The 20,338-nt window shown below is 38.2% G+C and overlaps 2 long non-coding RNA genes across 2 annotated transcripts in view; one reads left to right on the plus strand and one right to left on the minus strand.

Moving 5' to 3' along the window:
• LOC101790603 (uncharacterized) overlaps window positions 1-20,338 on the minus strand; it is a 388,896-nt gene that overhangs the window by 274,549 nt on the left and 94,009 nt on the right. The window lies entirely within an intron of this gene.
• On the plus strand, window positions 13,962-18,949 carry LOC119716980 (uncharacterized). Its single transcript, XR_005265876.2, has 3 exons — window positions 13,962-14,099; window positions 17,998-18,073; window positions 18,856-18,949. It is a non-coding gene; the product is annotated as an uncharacterized lncRNA (long non-coding RNA).

Below are 20,338 nucleotides of genomic sequence, written 5' to 3' on the forward strand. Positions count from 1 at the left end.
CTAATCTTTACTCACGTTTCTCACATTTTTATCAGTCAGTTATCTTCTCTAAGTGAAGAATTGTAACCTAAAGGAAGGACAGAATCCTGGCTCCATTAAAATCATTACAAAATCTGAGTTTAGATGGGTAGGAATATCACCTCGAATGTTCACCTTTATGTCCTCAAAACATTTCAGGTAGATATTATCACTTAACTAGTGACAATATTTTAAATATCTGAATCCACATTGGTCAGATCCCTTCTGTTAACATATACTCTCTCTCGCAGAGATAAAGCTATCATAAAATGCTCTTTGCTTTCAGAAGTGATCATGAAATTCAATGGACCCAATTTCATAAAAACACTTTTCTATGGGGAAAAAGAAAGCCTCAAGGTAAAGGTTGAATAACAGCGACAAAAGAATATCTGCAAATTTGAATGAAGTCCTCTTTCAGCATGAAGCTAGGAATAGGAATGAATGTGGAAGTCAGAATAAATGTCACAGTTCAAAGCTGTACTGTTTGAAAGATAACATCACAGTCTTAGTTGCTGTCTCTGAAAGATAAAATGTTTTGTTCCTTTTAGGATAAGCTGTGAAAGAGTTTGAAGGCTAGTCTAAGTCTTAAGCACTTAACAGCATATGCTTTTGTTCTTATTTTGATTTTGTCTACTTTTTTTGGTCGAATAATTTTCATTGCACTGGGAGATTTAAGAGTAAATAATCAAAGGACCTAGAACTAAAATATTTTAATTTTAGTTGGTATCTATGTATATCCCCTCTGATCTAAATAAAGTGCCTGATTTTGCTATTCTAGCTTTGCTTAACACTTTTTCACGCTATAATCCAAAGCATGGCAAAGAACAAAATGTGTTAGATGGGTGCATATGTACAACTACTGAAGCCTATGCAATCAGTTATATTGAGGTCAAGCCCTCTGACAGTATCTTCCATGTTTGAGAACTGATGGTACAAATGGTTGTTGAGAAATGAATCTTTGGTAAGGCTTTTAATATTAGAAACACATAATCCTCACAATTTTTGCTTTGGATGAAGCTGCATTCTCTCAATTGCTGTGAGATATTAGAGAGCAACACAAAATAAGATTTTGAGCAACCAAACTCTGGCAGGCTTTTGTCTATAAGAAAATAAGTAGAAGACAAGTATGAAAGAGACACCACATGTCTCTATTTTTCAATGAGAAAAACATTAAGAAATGCAGATGCGATATCAGGTATGAAATTTAAAGGTAAATTAGAAATTAAAGGAAATAAAGTGTTCTAGGAACTTGAAGGAAGGCTTATAGAAGAGCTTCCAGAATTCCTAGCTTTTGCTTATGATAATAGAAAGAAGAAAAACCAGCAGATGAAGTCCTAAATATCTAGGTAAGTCCACACTAACCTTCATCGCAGATATGATCAAAACTTGTCTCAGAAGCTGGTTACCACCATGTCCTGACTGCACCTTATGTTGTCCTAATATTGTTTCTAACACATAGCAGGACCTTGAAGGCACTTAAGAGGCCTTTATTGCCTTCAGCAGCCACTTCTGGGACCCTCACCTGCATCCAGGAGCTGCGGCCTGGACTTCCCTGTCTGTAGTATGTCTCCTCAATAACAGCTGGATCTTTGCTGTGCTCTGGTCTCCAGTCCTGCCTCTGGTCCCCCTCCTGCTGCTGCTGAGAGACCCCTGTGGGGGGACCCTGAGCCTACTTCCTTGCTGCCTCTGGGACTGTCGGTGGAGCTTGTTACTACCACCCTGCTCAGGTCCAGTGGGACTGCACCCCAGTCAGCAAGGGCACAGCCAGCAACTGGCTCACTGCCCTGCTGAGCTCCCTTCCTGCTCCCACCGCTCCCTGTTGGACTCCTTCCATGCTGCACCAGCCCTACACTGAGGACACCTGCTAAGCTTTGCCTTAGGAAAGTACGTGTGGTCAATCCACTAATTAAGCACCTTTGTCAGTCCCTGAAGAGGTAGAATTGTGGATTACGACCCCATTATTTTCCTAAAATACACCAAATGCACTGATGTGTCAGGCAGGAGATTTAACCTGTTAGATACCACAGCATACTGCCTCAGAAATAGAGGGTCTTGCATTCCTACTTAAAACCTCTCTCATGGATGTACTCTCCCATCATGGGTATACTTGTGGTATTAGGTTCCTTTTCCAGGAGGAGCTGCGTTTCATTTGTCAGCAAGTCTTTAGGGGACTGAATCAAGTTACTATCCTCGAACCCACTGCAGGCTTCCTTAGCTGCGTGCAGGAAGCTGCTATTATGTGTGTGTGTGTGATTACTATCCACAGTCCTTCTGCTAGAGAGGACCAGCATTTACTTGTACCAAACTAACTTTCCAAAACTGGTATACCTTTACACTACTTCTGTCTGGGCATCGTTGCACAAGGGCATAGGGTCTGTTCACAAATCTATGCAAGCAAATGATGCTCTTGATCTTTGCTCTACCAGGGTCAGCAGCTAAAACTCGTGGTTTGCAAAACTGGCGATTGAGGCATTATAAAGAGTAACTGCTACCTTGTACTACTGACAAGGAGTTGATGACAAGGTGTTGTTTGTACCCTGAAGATCAAATGGCAGGTTCTGTGCACAAGGAATAGCGAATGAGATGAGTATTTGACATGGGCAAGCAGTACAGCTATATTTGGCTTAGCAAGATCCCACTTCATAGTAAGCAGTATGAATTCACTCACATCTGCTCTGACTGTGACACTGCGAACTCTCAATTCACATATGTGCAAATTTATTTCCTACAATACTTTTCTTTCAGAAAATACAGAGATTACCTATCTCATCAGCAGTCTAACAAAATAAATCTGTTAACCTAATCAGCAACAGAAAGAAATTTACTTCAAACTGCAAACATTTTATATGAGAAAGATAGCAGCAATCAAAAAAAAAAAAAAGTGATTGTAAAACTTCAGTTAAAATGAAAACTACCTTAGAATATTCTTCTAGGTTTATATACACATGCATGTACATATGTGTACATATGTATATCTATATTAGTACACACAAAGATTTGATTTCTCTTTTGACTTGATCAAAATCCTAACATATCCTCAGCAAATTCAAGCGCACTGAGTAAGGCTCTGCTCAGCTCTCCTGTAATCTACCATGAATGAGGACATCAGCAACAAGTGGCAAGAAACTGAGTCATACATAAGGAGCTTAGTTGTATTTGTTGTCTCTGAGAAGACTTTCAAGTCTGTTAGTCTGTGTCGGAACTTCAGATCAACAATCTAACCTTTAGGGGTCTGTAAAACTGGATGGTATTAGCAGGAACCACTTTGTGTTGTATTGCTTATCTTAAACCTCCTTGAACACCGAACCCTCCATCGCTATATTTTCCAGGTCACAAATATAGAAGAAACAGTTATTTATTTACCCCATAACAGGAACATGGTGCTTGGTATTATCTTAAGTTGATATAATTAAGGCTCATAACATTTCTAGAGGTATGAATAGCCTAAAACTATTCCCTAGTTTCAGGGATGTCCTTGAACTAACATACTTTTTCAGAGGTTATATTAGTTCTTTGCTGAAACAGAACTATGAAGAAGAGCTTTCCCTGAAGACTGGAATTTCTTTTACTTTATATAGTGGATAGAATAGAATAGAATAGAATAGAATAGAATAGAATAGAATAGAATAGAATAGAATAGAATAGAATAGAATAGAATAGAATAGAATAGAATAGAATAGAATAGAATAGAATAGAATAGAATAGAATAGAATAGAATAGAATAGAATAGAATAGAATAGAATAGAATAGAATAGAATAGGAGAGTTCATCTGGAAGGGCCACCACTCCAACTGCCTGAGCACTTCAGGACCAAACAGAAATTCAAGCATATTACTGAGGGCATTATCCAAATGCCTCCTGAACCCTGACAGGACTGGGGCATCAGCCATCTCTATAGGAAGCCTGTTCTAGTGTTTGACTCAACATTTCCATGATATAAGGATAAATAGCATATGCACTATAGAAATGTGGTAAGGTCCACACAAACCGTGTCTGTTTTAAATTGCTGTTCAGAAAATACAAGAGGGTGGTTGGATATCCAAGGATCAAGAGGAACACAAGAAGTCCTTATATCTTGATAACTACTTCTTTGTGATACATAGAAGGCACATCTAGAAGAATCCAGATACATGCACGATGGCCCTACTCATTTATTTCTCTCCACCCTTCTGTAGCATCTGGGGTGGCCAGCAAATTAAAGAGAAAGGTCACTTATACTGCCAAAACCAGATGGAACTAAAAGCAAAAATGATGTCTGCAAGGAGAAAATGAACCACATAAAAAAGCATTCCAACAATAAAAGATAGCACTGTTAAAACTGGAAGGCTGCCATTTAATTACAGTTTGTCTTGTATAATCAATTTAATGTGTCAACATTGTATAATTGCCATAGATGGCCATGAACTAAATAAATTTATGAGGAGGGCATGATAATTTTCTTCAAGGTAAGCATCAGAACAAACAACAGAACAGCTTTCAGTATTCACCTGGAAAGTGACAATGTTATTTTCTTTTTTGTAGATGTTGTTTTGTGGAATTAAAATTGTATCAAACACTGACAAGGTCAAACAAACCTCAATTTTTTCCTCTGCTGTGTTTTCCTATACAGTTATGTCTGACCATAGGATCAATAAAGCACAAAAACAAAAGGAATGCCTTGAAAAAAGAAAAACACCACTACTTTCTAATTCATGTATTTTCATGTCTTAAAATATCTTTATTATCCTAGAAACTTATTTTGACAGGTTTATTGCAACCATTATTAGCTGTTTACATTGCTAAATGTAATTACTTCATGTTTTATTTAGAATAAAATCCTCTGGGCCATGAGTGGTTTATTTGTTCTTGTGCATTCATTTGATGTGAGAGGACACAAAAAGTGCTTAGCAGAAAACATACAATCTAAAATAATTGCTGTGAAGTTGGAATACCGATGATATTCACCAAATCCCATTAATGTTTATCAGCACTTACTTAAGATCTATTCCCTAACTGACGCCTTGATGCACAGAACTTGAAACTTCAGAGAACTTGGATCTACTGTCTGTCTAAATAGCCAGTTGGGCTCCCTACAGAGGCAGTGGGATTTGAAGACATGGACTTCGGCACAAAGAAGAGAAACCAGGTTTCCTAAGATGTCCGCTCTGCTATCAGCTGAGCTCTTACGTTCTGCTCTGGAAGCTCCATCTCCAGACAGGAGGTTATCTCTAGTTCTTGCTCTCACTAGATTTCAGCCTATATCCAACATCTAATAGAAAGGAAGAACTGAAACAGAGAAAACTCTACGTGTATTTCCCTCAGAATCCAAGTTTCTGGCATACTTTAGTTCTCTGTCAGAATTAAAGCTTTATCTTCACAGGACTTCACAAGAAAAGCAGAGCAGCTCTAGAGCAGTTCTTGGCAATGGCTGCTGTTGAACCAGTGTCAAATATAAGCCTCTCATATCCTAGGCAAATGTTCAAATCCTTCACTCACTGAATTGATCTTATGCAGTCTCCTGATCTCTGCTGTTTGCTTAGTGTGAGTTGGGTAGAGTATCTGAAGCACAGAGAAATGACATCTTTATGACACAGAGTAGAACTTGGAAAGGGAAGGGTCCCGATCACAGTGTACCCGTAGCTGTGTGGCAGTGTGTCTGGACAAGGGATGTTCCTGACATTCTGCTTCTAGTTTCGGGTAGGCAATACATCTCAAAACACAACTCAATTTCTGTCTCCAGTGACAATGGTGTCACACAAGAAAGACAATCCCATAAAATAATAAATGAAACATGACCTAATGACATTAAGTCATTAGAAAAAACATCTGACTAATAGGTGAACCTGGAGGCACCACTTGGAAATGCTTATTTTATTTATTTATTTATTGTTATTGATTTCTTTAGTCTCATCAATCTATCACTTTCAATTGTGGTATAAAAATGAAGTAATGAATCATATGTAAGTTGATTAACGCCAACATCTTGGTAGTATGACTTAATCATTCTTTGTGGGATTACTATCTCTTTTCTTGTGCCTTTTGATTCAAGCAACATTGGCTTTCTTTTTCTGCAATGAAATCACAAATTCATGAGATTACTTCTGGAAGAATCTCATAAAAAATAATTAAAAAGGCAAAATAAAAAGGGAAAATGAAAGTGTTGGAAACAATGAGACAGAAAGGGGTCTTCCAACTGAATGATGGGAATTTAAAGGTTACCATCAAAACATGCAAACCAAACATCAGAAAAGACAAAAACAATTTGCAAAATTGTATTGCTGATGTTTGAAAGTTAATCTCTTAACAACAGGGTATAGAAATGTTATGTATACAAACACTGCTAGGAAATTTCAATCACTTCCAAAATAAAATAGTCTAGGTAATTTTAATTAGGAATTAAAGTTTCTCTTAAAAACTTTTTTGATGTGAAAATGTTAGAGATTATATGGACAAAAAATGTTTATGGATTAACTTGAAACCTGACATCCCATTAAGTATGATTTTGTTTCTGTTGCCTGAATAAACAGCGTAGGACCCTCTGAGACTCTGTGTCATCTGTATGAAATGGTGTTGACATCCCAGGGAAAACTGCTGGAGTCAGTTTTTTCATTTGTTGTGTGTGGCCATTAATTTAATTTGTGATTACTAGCAAAGTACAGGAAGATATATATAGATGAATTATTGATCTGCTTTGGGGCACTAATTAGAACAAGTTTACAGTTCATCTCTGTAGCACTCTTTATCTTGTATGCAATAAAAATAAAAACAAATTTAATTTGTCCTCTGTCTGTTCTTGTGATTAATTGAATGTATGAAAACAAATCAACATTACATTCCTAACAAGCCATTTGCAAATGCATGTTTCAGTTTGCTGACACTGTTCTCCACATATACACATAGAAACAACAGAGATTGTCAGTACCAACTCCAACAGAAAGCAGGACTTGCAAATTTTGCTACTTGATTTGCAGCAGATAAAATTCTTCCCAAAGAAAATAGAGCTAAAATTAAACACTTTATAACACTTTATGAAGTGGTCATTTATTATGGGCTTACATACTGACAATGCCTGTCTCGTTTTCCTTTCTTCTCCCTCGCCTTTCTGAGCCCAGACAAATGCGAAACTCCATGGGAAGCTGCCCCTGCACCGGGGCTGGGCTCGGGGTGCTGCTGCTGTGGGGCTCCCTTCTCCAGCTTCAGAGGCAGCAACTTCAAACAGCTTGGGGCTGATGCACCTTCAGGTAAGGGGTCTGTTCGCCCCTGCTGTCAGCACAAATTTCACATCATTCTTGATCATTAGGCTTTGATCTCAAGTTTTGAGTAGCCCATAGTGGTGCCGCACCACCAGGTTAGCAAAAGCATGCTGATTGCTGTATTGCCTTTCAAGTCAATGTTTTTAGCTGATCCTACACTCTGACATAGCACATAATAGTGATGTAATTTATGTGTTGATTGGGAGAAATGAAAAAGTCTGCATGAAATAACAGTTCTAATTCATTCATCTTCTTTACTTTTAAAACTCTATTAATGCTAATTAAATTCACATGATGACTTTTGCATTAGCAGTTTACAATTGCCTCACTAATAAGTGTTATTAGATTTATTATACCTTAAACAACAGAAAATCAGAAAATCATCTCTCTGTTTTGTCTTGAGGCTTAATAGCAGGTTTAAGGCCACAAACAGAAGAAACACTCCTTGCAACTCCTCCTATCTTCTGTCCCTGCCAAAGGATACTCAGACATCACCCCCAGTGTGGGCAACAAATTCTGGTTGCTACACTGCATGTATTGTGCCTATATTTATCTATGTGTCTGTATACAGATTTAAGATTGTGAAGACAAGACTTTACTGTTAGGAGGCATTAGAATTAAATTTGCATGTACAACTGAAATTGTCTCCTTTTCCACATCTATTCTGAAGCAATGCATGATAACTAATGCATTTTTCTGCAAGACCCCTGTGTCACTCAGCACACGAATAACACACTAATGAGTAGCTATCGGGTACGTTGTTTTATCTTCCTTGTTCAATGCTATCACCCCATTTAAATCCTGATGTGAAGACAGAATGATTAATTTCCTTATTTACTCTCCAATACTCATCACTACAATGTCCTAGTGCTTCAGACGTTGATTTACATTTCTTCAGCACACATGTAGTAAGAGGGCATTGACTGCATATTTAGGTAAAGAACTATGTCAAAAAATGAAAATTATAACTATTTTAGGGTACTGATTTGAGACATTTACATCCTGATTTTGCAGAATAATTGGCAATAAATAAAATTATCTAGGTTTATAACATAGTCTCCTATATCAGCTGCACTTAAAGTGCTCAGATGCCAGCAGATCAGACTGCATCATACACTGTCCTCCCCAAAATAAGAAATACAATTATTGAATATCTAGGAGAAGCTTTGTTTGTTTTGTTTAATAACCTGTTTAGCAACAATCTAGGATTTTTGGAATAAGAAAAAAAGAAATCAGTTTATTGGGATGGCATTCAAGAGTCTTGAATAAAACATCATCCTCTTTTGCTCACAGTCCTCTGACTCAGTCACCACGCATTTTTCAACTTAAGCAAGTTGCTTTTCTTCATACATGGAAATTTTCTGTGCAATGAGTTCGTTGATCATATGAGATGATGGTCTTATGTGCAATCCCCTGCCTCTGTTCCTTTTCTTGTTCATTGGTCCAGACCTGCAAACTGTAGTTCCCAGCCCCTTTCTATAATCCCAATTTCTTGTCCCCTCTCCAGCCCCTAGGTTTGTCCTCCTCATCTGCTGTCCTTTCCCAGCCCAGCCTCCAGACCTCTCCTGTCTCCGGCGCCCATTCTACCTTGTTTCCCAATACTCTTTGCCAAACCAGCTCTCTCATGCCCGGGATGAATCAATCTTGGCGAGAAAGCAAAGAAGAGAAGAGACAGACCTTCTGTTCTAAAATAGGCACTAGTTACTGATCCTGAATACCCCTTGTAATACTGAAGAGAAATTTGGCATAAGTTGCTATTGTACAAGCCTGTTCACCAGTCACAGGGAAAAGAAGGAAAGTAACCAAAATGCTGGAGTCAGAAAATTCGAAGAGACAAGTAATTTAAATCCATGACTTTTTACTGTTGTCTCTGTTTCGTTTTTCTTAGTTCTCCCTTAAATTAGTGGTATTTTCACAGTCACCACAGAAAATAGCTCACTCCTTCAGTAGTATTTCTGGGATTCACAGTTTCACTACCCAGATATTGGCTGCATCTATGTATTTAAGATAGTTTAGTGGGATGGGAAAAAAGGCAGTTTCATTTGCATAGCAAAGATCTCATCTATCTATATTCAAACCTTTCATGTGGCTGTAAGAGCAGCCATAACAGACTGCATCACCCAAAGAACCTTTTTCATGAGGATTCTCCACTGGCTGGAGCTGGATGAGTCCATCCCAGTGCAAGCTGATAAACATTTGTGCATTTGAGTGCATTTGATCTTTTGCTAAATTTCAGTGGACAAATATGATAACTGAAAATGCCACTCTAGAGCTGAAATCAGTGCTTTTACTTTAATTTTCTAAGTAATTATCAGTTTCTGGAAGGTCTGCTTCTTGCTGTGTGAAACTTTTTTTTTTTTTTTTTTTTTCACATGTATTGCAGAAATGGCAGAAGTGGATTGGCTATGTATGGTAGCAGAGCTCTCCTGTCTTCAGATGACTCAGGCCAGTTTGAGAAGGATAAGAATGTGTCCCGTCCATCTGCCATTTAAATTTCGGAGAAATTCAGTATGTGCATTTTTGTATGAGTTAATGCACACTGAAGAAAAGTCAGGCAAAATTCCAAGAAACAAATCAGTTCAAAATTGAAAATGAATAGAACATAACTCTGAACTCCACTATGAAGGAATCCCGTCTTCAGATATCTGGGTTATTTTTCATAGCTATTTACTTGAGAATCAAAAACTGTATGCAGATTTGCAAAAAGCAAATGTAGAAAAAAAAAGTTCAGCAACCAATGAATCGTGTGCAGGCATTCAGTCTAAAAAAGGCAACTCCACAAGGAGCCACTAGAGTATAAGAAATTTCACTTATTTGTAAATTCATGAGAAATATAGTTAGTCAAATCCAGGCAATGAATTATGAATGGTTTTCAGCAAAGGGGAGAAATTGTACATACCGTACAGCTGACAAAAAAACATTTTGGCATCCAAATACTGAGCAAAATACTGAATATAAAATAAACAGTAACTGGCAATATGAAAACATTTGTCTATCTCAAAGCTGCCAATCTAGTGGCAAAATATACATTTTGAGGATGTTGTCCTTTTTTTTTTTTTTTTTTTTTTTTTTTACATAAAGAATGAAATGCTGGTGGCAGGAATTATGTCATCTATCCGTATCTGGTATTTTTCAGTTGCCTCACCATGTTTTTGTTATTATGATCTGTTTTTCTAAACTGCTATTTTGAAAGAGAAAAACCTGCCATTAGCTACACGTTTTGAGTACCTAAAAATCAGCTATTATATTAGATAAAATAGCACAAAAGAGCTGGCAACACGATGTGCTAAAGGTCAAACTCTGTATTTCTAGCTACTCCTACTTTAGCAAGTCCTAGAGCTGAGATAGGGATCTGGGTCTTGCACCATTCAGCTCTGATCCCTGGGCACTGCTGGGCCACTCCCTTTCTGAGTCGATGAGATGTTGCATCATATACACTACGGACAGGAGTTTGACATGACAACTGAATTCCTTTCAGCAACATTTCAGATAGACTGATAATTATGAAGAGAAATAATGCTTGAACTAAAGTTTTTACACCGTTCAACACAAGATATGGCAAATGTCCTGAATTTTACTTGCATTCTCTCAGCAGCACACTTTTCCCTATATCCAAATAGCTTATTAAGCCAAACCTTTTTGCCTTTTCTCTGTTTCAAAATGCTACTGTCAGAACTCTGGCATAAAGGATCTTGCAAATCCATGGCAACCTGATTTTTGCTATGCATCACCAAAAATAAGTGTGCATACGTGGCATCCTCCCCCTCCCCGGTCATATGCTTTGCTGACAAATTCGGCAGGTGGACAGGAAGGGGTTAGTCACTGGAGCAGCGAGGGAGAGCAAAGGATTCCTCACAAAGGAATGTGCCTTAAATCCATGTGTCTGTTACTCATCACTCTCTCCACGTGAGAATTCCAAACCACTTGCTGTGTTTTATGGCAAGTGGCCTTTTTAAGAATAAAATGATGATAACGGGACCTCTCTGACAGCTGCTCTGTGGTGTGGAATATGAACCTCACCCCAGTGGAGGCAGAACAGGGGGCAGTGAGCAGATGAGATGGGGAGAGGTAAAGGACCATTAGCCCGAGATATGTGTCTCCAAAACATATCCTTCAGAGCCTTGCCATGTAGCTATGCCACTGCATTTACATCACCTTGTTAGTTTTGAATGCGTGATCTTTAAAACAGAACATGTAAAAATATAGATTACATAGCCATTATACACATAATAGATCCAAAATAGCACTGAGGAATCTAGAAAACTTTACGAATATTCTGTATTTTAATTGGGCAGTGTGTTAATTACATGTGGAGGAAAACCTTTAGATCATTTTTTTTTTTTTCTTTTGTAGGTAAATTATCCTCACATTTACCCAAAGCATGCACCGTTACCAAATCCTCCTAGTTTTGCTGTAAGGCTTGCTATTCAGGAACAACTACTGCCAGCTAACAGTAATAATCAGCCAACTCATTTCTCTACATGGACAGCCGAGGAATGGATACACTCTGTAGTCCCAGCAGCATCAGCAACTGTACAAAGAACATGTGGAAACTGCTGGCAGCAGCTAAAAAGACCGGGAAACAGGATATGCTATGAGATCAGTAAGAAACATTTCTGTTGTGTCAGCCTCTGATGCAGCACACCTGCAGAGTGCAGCCCGAGTCTCACCTGGCCGAGCAGAACACCCTCAGCTTCTTTGCTAAGAGGAGAGCTGAGCATCACTCTGGCCAGGCTGAGTGCTTTTCAGGATGGTGACAGACAACATGGGCTACTGTGGAATTTTTAGTGGCACCTACGTCCTGCCTAAGGGCTCACACGCCAGTGACACGACAGAATGAGAAGTCTGATAAAACCTTTCATGATAGAAATCAGCTTTACTTTTTCCTGTTCAAGTTAGCTGATACTGAGTAAATATATACAAACTGCTTCTTAAAATAACATCTTAACTAAGCACTGACATCTAGGACACACAGTTAAGAGTTATAGCTGCCTCTGAAATGTGCATTTGTCCATCTTTGTGTACATGCATGATACCATTCTTCAAGGAGCATGTGATAAACATTGCACTTATTCTGCATGCATAATGTGCAGATGGAGAATTCCAGGAAGAGCTCTAAAGCTATATTAAGCTTTAATTTTTCAAATATTTGAAGTCCTAAATTATTTGCAACTTAAAAAGCATTTTAATGTGCTTTTGCATACATTTTTGCAATATTTTATATTGATATTCAATAAAAGCTTTTCCATCCAGAGAAGCATGAACCTGAGGATAGTCAATGAATGATCAGCAGAAGACGTAAAACACACTTAGGGCCCTTTTTCTCCTTAAAGCACATACCATATGTAACTTGATGCTCAAAAACTTCCCATCGTGCCATGACCCCTGCCAATCCAGTGTCATACCTGGCAGCTTTCAAAAGTTACACAAAAAGTCCCGTGAGCAGGAGGAGAAGATAACTATTAGTAGATTAATAGTAGTATCTTTTTCTCTAAGTAAAATGCAATTCAAGTTTGGAAAAAGAAATATATGCTGGTAAGTAATAAGACACGTGAGTGGAGCCGGTTAGAGTGTACAGCAGGCACTGTCGATGTAACTAATTTAATCACTGGAACTAACTCAAGAAAAAACTCAGTTAATTGTGATCTTATATAAGGAGTGACGCCAGCCCATGTCTCTGTGCTGGGAACTAATGTAGCCTTGTGGGGGTTTTAAATCTGGCAGCTGGCAGACTGTGATGTTGACAAGGAGAAAGACTAGAAGCAGGAGCTATTTTAATTTTAAGTCAGAACTCCCCATTCAAAGTAGGGAGAGATTTAATATTTATTCCTTTCTTTTTTTTATTCTTTTCTTTGCCCTCTGCCAGGTTGGAATTTACACCAAGACAACTGTTGTAGGTTAAGGTGTGGCAACTTAACGGGCTGGAGCCTGGGCCATTTAATTTTTGTTTTATCATTTATATTGTTCAAGTTGCATCGTGATTATCCTGATACAAAACACCAACAGAAGTACAAAATCACTCACTGTTCTTTAGGGATCTTTCCCATTGCAGAGGTCGTGCCAATATGTGAAGTGGCCACCGCTTGGCACACCCTGTGGAGACAAGGTTCAGAGTATGCCAGGCTGACGGACCAGCAGAGGTGGTGGTCCAGCATTTCATTGTGCTGTCTCACTTCTGCAGACACACAGAATGGTCAACTCACTTGTTTGGGCCCAGGATGGTGGGAAAGGAGCAGCCAGCAAAGGAGAAGGGTGTGGATACTCTACAAGCAAACCAATATTTTGGTTTGTGAAGAGGGTAACAAAGCTTCTGATTGTTTAAATGCTACCTGAGTGATCTCGAAGAGATTTTCACAGAGAAATGAAGGCATTATGCTCTCTTACAGGTAGGAAAATCCAAGTACAGCAAACTGAAAGGACCAGGACATACTTGGCCAGTAGGCTACTGGTAGAGCTGGGGACAGCACCAGTTTCCAGCTCTAATGTACCATTGAAGTCAGCTACCTTTCTGGTGAAAAATAAAACAAAACAAAACAAAACAAAACAAAAACACTACATGCATAACTAGATTAATTGGATTAGACTTGGATTAATTAAGCACAATATCATTCTTGATCCCAGCAGAGCACTGACTCATCAGAGTCTGAACACTGTGGTTGAACGGCTGGGAATGTCACCTGATTCTTCATTCATTTGCATAAACAGGACTCGGTAACATCAGGCTGTGGGCACTGAAGACATTCAGCATCCCACAGAACTGAGAACTAAGCCATCACACTGAGATCTAAATAATTTGATGGGGAAAAATATTGCTCTGTCTCCTTTTGGAGGCTGTCTTCAAGGGCACAGGTATGTTTTTCCTCTTATAAAAATTATATTGTTCTCCTTTAAGTGATGAATTACTAGAAACAAAATATTACTGGGCACTCTAATAAACCTGTTTGAGCTGCTTGGCTTTGCTGACACGCAGTGAATGAATAAAAAGTGCTCCTTGAAGAATCAGAGCAATTGCCAGTGAATGAGATTACATGCCACATCCTGCTGCTGCTGGCCTGAACTCCACTCGCACATAGAAGCTCTAGAGAAAGATATTAGAAATATTGTAAACGTTGGAGGAATATTACTGGAGCATAAACAATTCTAAATACAACTATGATCTGCTAATAAACAACATGTGTGTTTCAGGCTCTACACCGCTTGAAATGTAACACCACAAAGAAAAATGTATGACCAAGCATGGTAATCCTATGAGAGGAAATGACATTTTACTGCATTTTCTTCATTCATATTTCTGAAGAAGTTTAAACACTGTTTATGATTTTTCTCAAGGAATATCATTCTGTGAATTCCTTTCCTTGAGAAATGCATCCCGTTTCTGCACAAATTTTGCAGATGAATATAGAATGCCTAATACTTTATCACTGAGATAAATGAGCAGAAAAGCTCGCTTCTTTCTCATTCCTAAGTGTCAGCAAGTATATTTCTCTGTGCCATAAATCACAAATACATAAGAAATGCAGCCAATTAGTTAATAAAATATGCCTCCTTCGGATCTAATGTCTACCATATAAGCATTCTATCTAAGGCACTGACAACACTTTTATCACAGGGAGCGATGGAGCTGTGCAAAGCAAGGGGAGCTGCAACTTGCCTTGCCAACACCTTCCACAGCTTTTCTTACCCTCTCATTGTGCTGCTCAGAAAGATGCACATAGGTAGTTACCATGGTAATTCCCACATCACATGGTAATCTTAGGCTGCTGTTGAGATATAGAGGATCTTCTTAAGGAAGCACATGCAAATGCAGAGATTACAGCTGATATGTTTTAGGCAAACTTCCTTGTTGAGTACAGTTTAAATTAGGTCAGGTTTGACAACATTAGTACGGAAAAGACCGTGTCTAGATCTCCCCAGCTGGGCAACTGTAACAGTGAAAACACATTTGCTTGTAACTAGCTCAGTAGGCACAAATGATTGATCAGATTTTAAAGCTCTGAGACAAAAGTCGTATTAATTTCTTGTATAGTGCAAACAGTATCACGTATTCTTTGTGACTAACAGTAACAACAATAACTGACTGGTTCCTCTGTAACAGGGCCCTGGAAGCACTTGTTAGATAGGCTAAGAAGGTGTCTGTCTGCATTAAGTAAACTCATAGTCACATGCAAACAACAGAATTATTCTGATTTTGAAATTCTGGGGCTTTTTCAAAAATGGAAATAACAACTTTCATTGGCAAGGCATGGGTTTTAGTTCCTTTTGGTCACAACCTGAACACAATGCCTGAAGAGAGTATCCCAGTTTGCTCAAACAGAGGAAAAAAAAAAAAAAAAAAAAGCATTTCAAGCTTAGGAGTATGACCTTGGCTTAGCTTCTGCATCTGAGAATCTGAGAACAGAGCTTTTTTTTTCCTTTTTTTTTTTCTTTCTTTTCTTTTCTTTTGGTTTTGAAGCAGCTTGTCTTTAACTGCAAAGCAATCTCTCAGCAGAAAACTCTTCACTAAAATTCTCATTTATGTTGATCTAAAGCAGTGCCTAGTATGTGACTAGGGAAGGACATGAAAGAATGGAAGAAATAAAAACACTTAATTAAAGGATTCATGCTTACACACATGGGTTAGAAAAAAGAGGAGGTAGTGTATCTATCACATCACTTTTCCTGTCCCTCTTATGCAAACACTGAGTTTTTATGTGGCTCACAACACAAAGCCCATTAGGCAACCTTGCTGCTCTTCTCTGCACAAGAAGGGAAACAAGAATTTTTCTTTTCCAATTTCACATCACTTACGAACATCATTTACAAACTACCACACTGATTTTTCACAGAATCCTTCTGCACATTGGGCCAGGCACACTAAAAAGAGTAGAAAGACTTGTTGCTACAGACACCTGGCCTCTTTTCCCTTACCAGCAAAATGGAAACAATTCAGCACAAAAAAGGGAGGTGATACTGCCTGTCTGCCATCAGGATTTGTCACAAATTTTAAAGTAATAAAAATCAAATTAATCTGAGGGATTTCTCCTGGTAATCCAGTGGCTGCCTTTTAATCCCCAAAACACTGTCTCCTCAGCCAAATTAACTAAATGTACCTCATGTCTTTATATCGGATGTTTCAATCTCTGAAATCTCCATCTTAGACCTCTTTAGGTCTACCAGAAATTTTGAATGTATATTAAAAGAAAAATTATTACACTATTAAAACAGGTACTATACTTCTGCAGTCAGTTACATGCCATACACTGCATTTGTGCATCCCAAGTGGATCTAGTGCTACTGGCTGTACTTATCCCACACCACCTAGTGAAGAGCAATAGTGATGACATTCTGTCACCATAAAAGCTTACAAAAACTTTATTTTTTGCTCCAAGTGGAACCTGTATTACGTAAGTGGCCTATTAGACACCCTGCTTTTGACTGTTCGTGGCCACGTAAATGAAAATGAAAACTGGATTTAAGCCAGTGTGTGCGATGAGCAAAGGTGTAACAGATTTAGTGTGAAAACATTGCTGAGTTTTCAAAAAAGTGACACTTTTTTTTCACTTTTCTCCAGTTTCTAGTGATTTTTTAAGGAAAACAAAACAAAACAAAAAACAACAAGAAAACACAACAAAACACATCCAAAATTCATTGTAGAGAGAGTGCTGAAGTTCAGCTGAGAGAGGGTAATTTTACCTTGAAAGCCAAGCCTGGCATTCTTTCTCAAGTAAAGGTAGAGAGAGGAAAAATGAAACACAGCTGTAATCAGGGACGGAAATTAGTAACCTTCGATTCTGTGTATAAGGAACTCTGGAAGAAATGTAGTACTTCAGCTTATACCAGCATCCGAAGAGAAGGAGGGGCTATAAGCACTTGGAAATGATTTTTCCAACTTTAGAAAGCTTGTGTTCCCCCCCCCCCCCCACCATGTTTTCTTTGTCTATTTTCCATACCAGAGCAGAACCCATTTCCCCTGTTCATTACCATAAGCTACTTACAGTTAACAAAACTTAGTCTCAGGAAAATGTCAAATATAATGAAAAAGAAAGATGAAAAGTTATAAAAGAGAGAGAAAGTTGGCAACAAGTTCTCCTGTGGGTCACATTCTCACAGGTTCTGCAAGTTCTTCTGTTTCATCCACTAAAAAACCTGCTACCACCTCAGCTGCTTGTGCTGCTGCCATTGCTGCTCTGGTTTGTGTCACCAGGGTATTGTCCATAAAAAGAACACCTCCTAAAGCACTGCGTAATGTCAGTGGTGGTTGACAAGGTGGAAAAACAGCTTTACTCTTTAAAAACACCAAAAATGAACCACTGGGAGTTTGCCTCTTTTCTTTCTTTACCATGAAGCAGACTCTGAAAGAAACAAAGGAGTATAATGACGCAGATGAAGAAAGAATAAACTATTTATTACTGTAATGTGACATTCAAGGATCATTTTGAGAATAATTAGAACATATGATGGATCCAAAACCTCAGCAGAATCTAGAAAAGAAGGTTTTGAGGTCCTGTACTGGGAAATCCAACACTAGGAACCACGAAGAAAGAAGAAATGGCACTGGATTGTCAGTCTGATATAATCAGCACAATGTTCTAGCTCTTGGAAAGATAAAGACAGTCACAATTTATAAGAACAAGAATGAAGGTTGAGATTAAACTAGGAGCTAGTGAGCAAGTGATAAAAAATAGACAACAGACAAACAAAGAGAAGGTATGTCAGAAAGTTTACAATATTTTTTGTTAAGTTTCCTGTCGATTCTTTGTGTTGACAGCACTCAGTTTATACATAGAGTGAAACTCATTCTTAGAAGAATGGAAAAATCACCTATCAACCAGACCCCTACACAGGTAGGTATCTGAAAATCCCCATTGAGACCCCAAAGACACCTTAGATAATAACTATTTTACTGAGACCTTAGAATGTTCCACAGTGAACATGAAAAACATACTAACACACAACATAACCTAATTGAACATACTAATAACTGCAGGGAGAAAGTGATGAAAGACTTCTGTTAAAAACAAGGGTCCATCACTTACTGGTGTTTATGAATATATTCTACAGTCATAGAAACAATATAAGGTAAGGACCAAAGTACAAGCCCATTTATAGATCACAGAAATCAGAATATCAATCATCTAACCATCTGACCAATGAGATCCTGGAAGAGCTTTCTGCAAGGATGTTGTGGACAACAAAACTAAGTACTTTTAAGATGAAACTCGATCATCTTATAGAAGGTGTATCTGATGCGGTTACAAATGAGGACTCACAAATTTATCTCTAGTCCCTGCAACATGTAGGATTATTTTTTAAAGGACCTAAAGTAGCCATGTAAAATATTATTAAGGCAGGCATCTAAACATCACATCCACTCTCGTGGCAAATTAATAAATGTCTAGTCTTCAGAAAACATAATGTGATTTTTTTTATTTTTATTTTTTTTTTAAGTGAGCTGGATTCTTTGGTTTTGTTTTACATTGAATTCCTGAGGCAGAATTGCGATGAACTAATCATGGGCTTCATAAATGTTGCTCCCCATGTTACTGACCAAGTGGTTACTATAACACTATTAACTGTACCGACTATTACTTTGGAGCTAACATGTATGTCTCTATTTGGCTTTTAGGTTTACACCTCCAAAGTGTGGCTGTACCACTCAGATTTCCATAACTGCTGCTTCAGACTGATAGGTACAACATTATCTGTTCTCTTCTTTTTCGGTATGTTTCCTGGTTGTGAAAAAAAACACATTATTCTCTAAATAACCAAATACATCCTCTAACTTTCAAGAATATCAGAAAGTCTGTGAGGATCAAGATGAATCACTTGACACATGCATATTTCAGTGAGCATGTGGGTAGATGCCAAAATGTTTTACCCTTACTGCTATTAACTTTCAGGCTACACTCCTGTATCAAATTTATGTCATTGATTCCACAGAACCTGCACTAACAACATCTGTCAGGTGATGACTAAAGAATTAGCCTGAGATTTGGAAGATTTAGATTCAGCTCCGTGTTAGGATGTAGGTTTCCTGTGTGGTCTGGTGCATGCTCCTAAGGTCATTCAAACAGGATGCAGAAAATCTATGTTCTCTCCCTTGTACTATGGGATTTGTTTCCAGTTCTTTCTGAACAGTTGTCCAGTAATCAGGGAATAATGTTTGGGGTTGGTAACAATCTTTTGACCCATTTTTGCTGCTGAATCACTTCCATACTGCAAGGAGGGATTAAAAAATCCAATAACAGCCGTACTTGTTCAGCCCCCATAGCCTACTGCTTTGACTCCCACAATAAACAAAAGTGTGCACCTATGGAAGAGTACTAACAAGGCAGGCATATGTGATATCTCCCCTGTTGATACTCTCTCAGCCTCTGGCTGGAAAATTTCCAAAGCCCACTGCTACGTGTCCACTAAGTAATCCTCTTTGAATCTCTCTTCCACATTGTTATCTCATCTCCTCTTCACAAAATGTATTTTGTCATCTAAAATGTCCTAAAGCAGGCCTAATACAATTTCCTTCCTGAATTTTTTTCTTCTCCTTGGCCAGTCCCTAAAGTGATGTTCCTGTTTTTTGTTGTTGTTGTTGAAAATGACAAGGGAAACCTCACTGTGCTACTTATGACTTCAGGCTTCTGCCTTGATTGAGTTGTCTTCATTTCCACGGTGAAGATTGCTAGCCTATGCAGTCATTCTCTGTGTGGAAGCCATTTCATTCTTTTCAATTCCCTCTCGTAAACTTCTCCAGTTCTAGTATATTTTGAGGTCAGAAGACCAAAACTGTCCACAGTATTTATGGTGCCAACAAACCACGGATTTGTTCAATGGCTTACTGCATTCTCTTTTCCTACTCTAGCCATTCCTAGTGTTTGATTTTCTTTTTGATCTTTGCTAAACACTGAGCACAGCATGGCTCTCTATATTATCACTCCAACATTTTGTTCTTAAATGCTAATGGTCATCTCAGAGCCAACATATCACTTAGTATATGTATTATATGAAGGTAGGACAAATTTTCGGATGTACAAAATTTTACAGACAAATACACCCAAATTCTAATACATAGTTTATATATAAATAATTTAGTCCAGAAATGAGAGCCAGGAGTA

Source organism: Anas platyrhynchos, chromosome 5, assembly GCF_047663525.1.
Source record: "Anas platyrhynchos isolate ZD024472 breed Pekin duck chromosome 5, IASCAAS_PekinDuck_T2T, whole genome shotgun sequence".
In the NCBI taxonomy this organism is placed as follows: domain Eukaryota; kingdom Metazoa; phylum Chordata; class Aves; order Anseriformes; family Anatidae; genus Anas; species Anas platyrhynchos.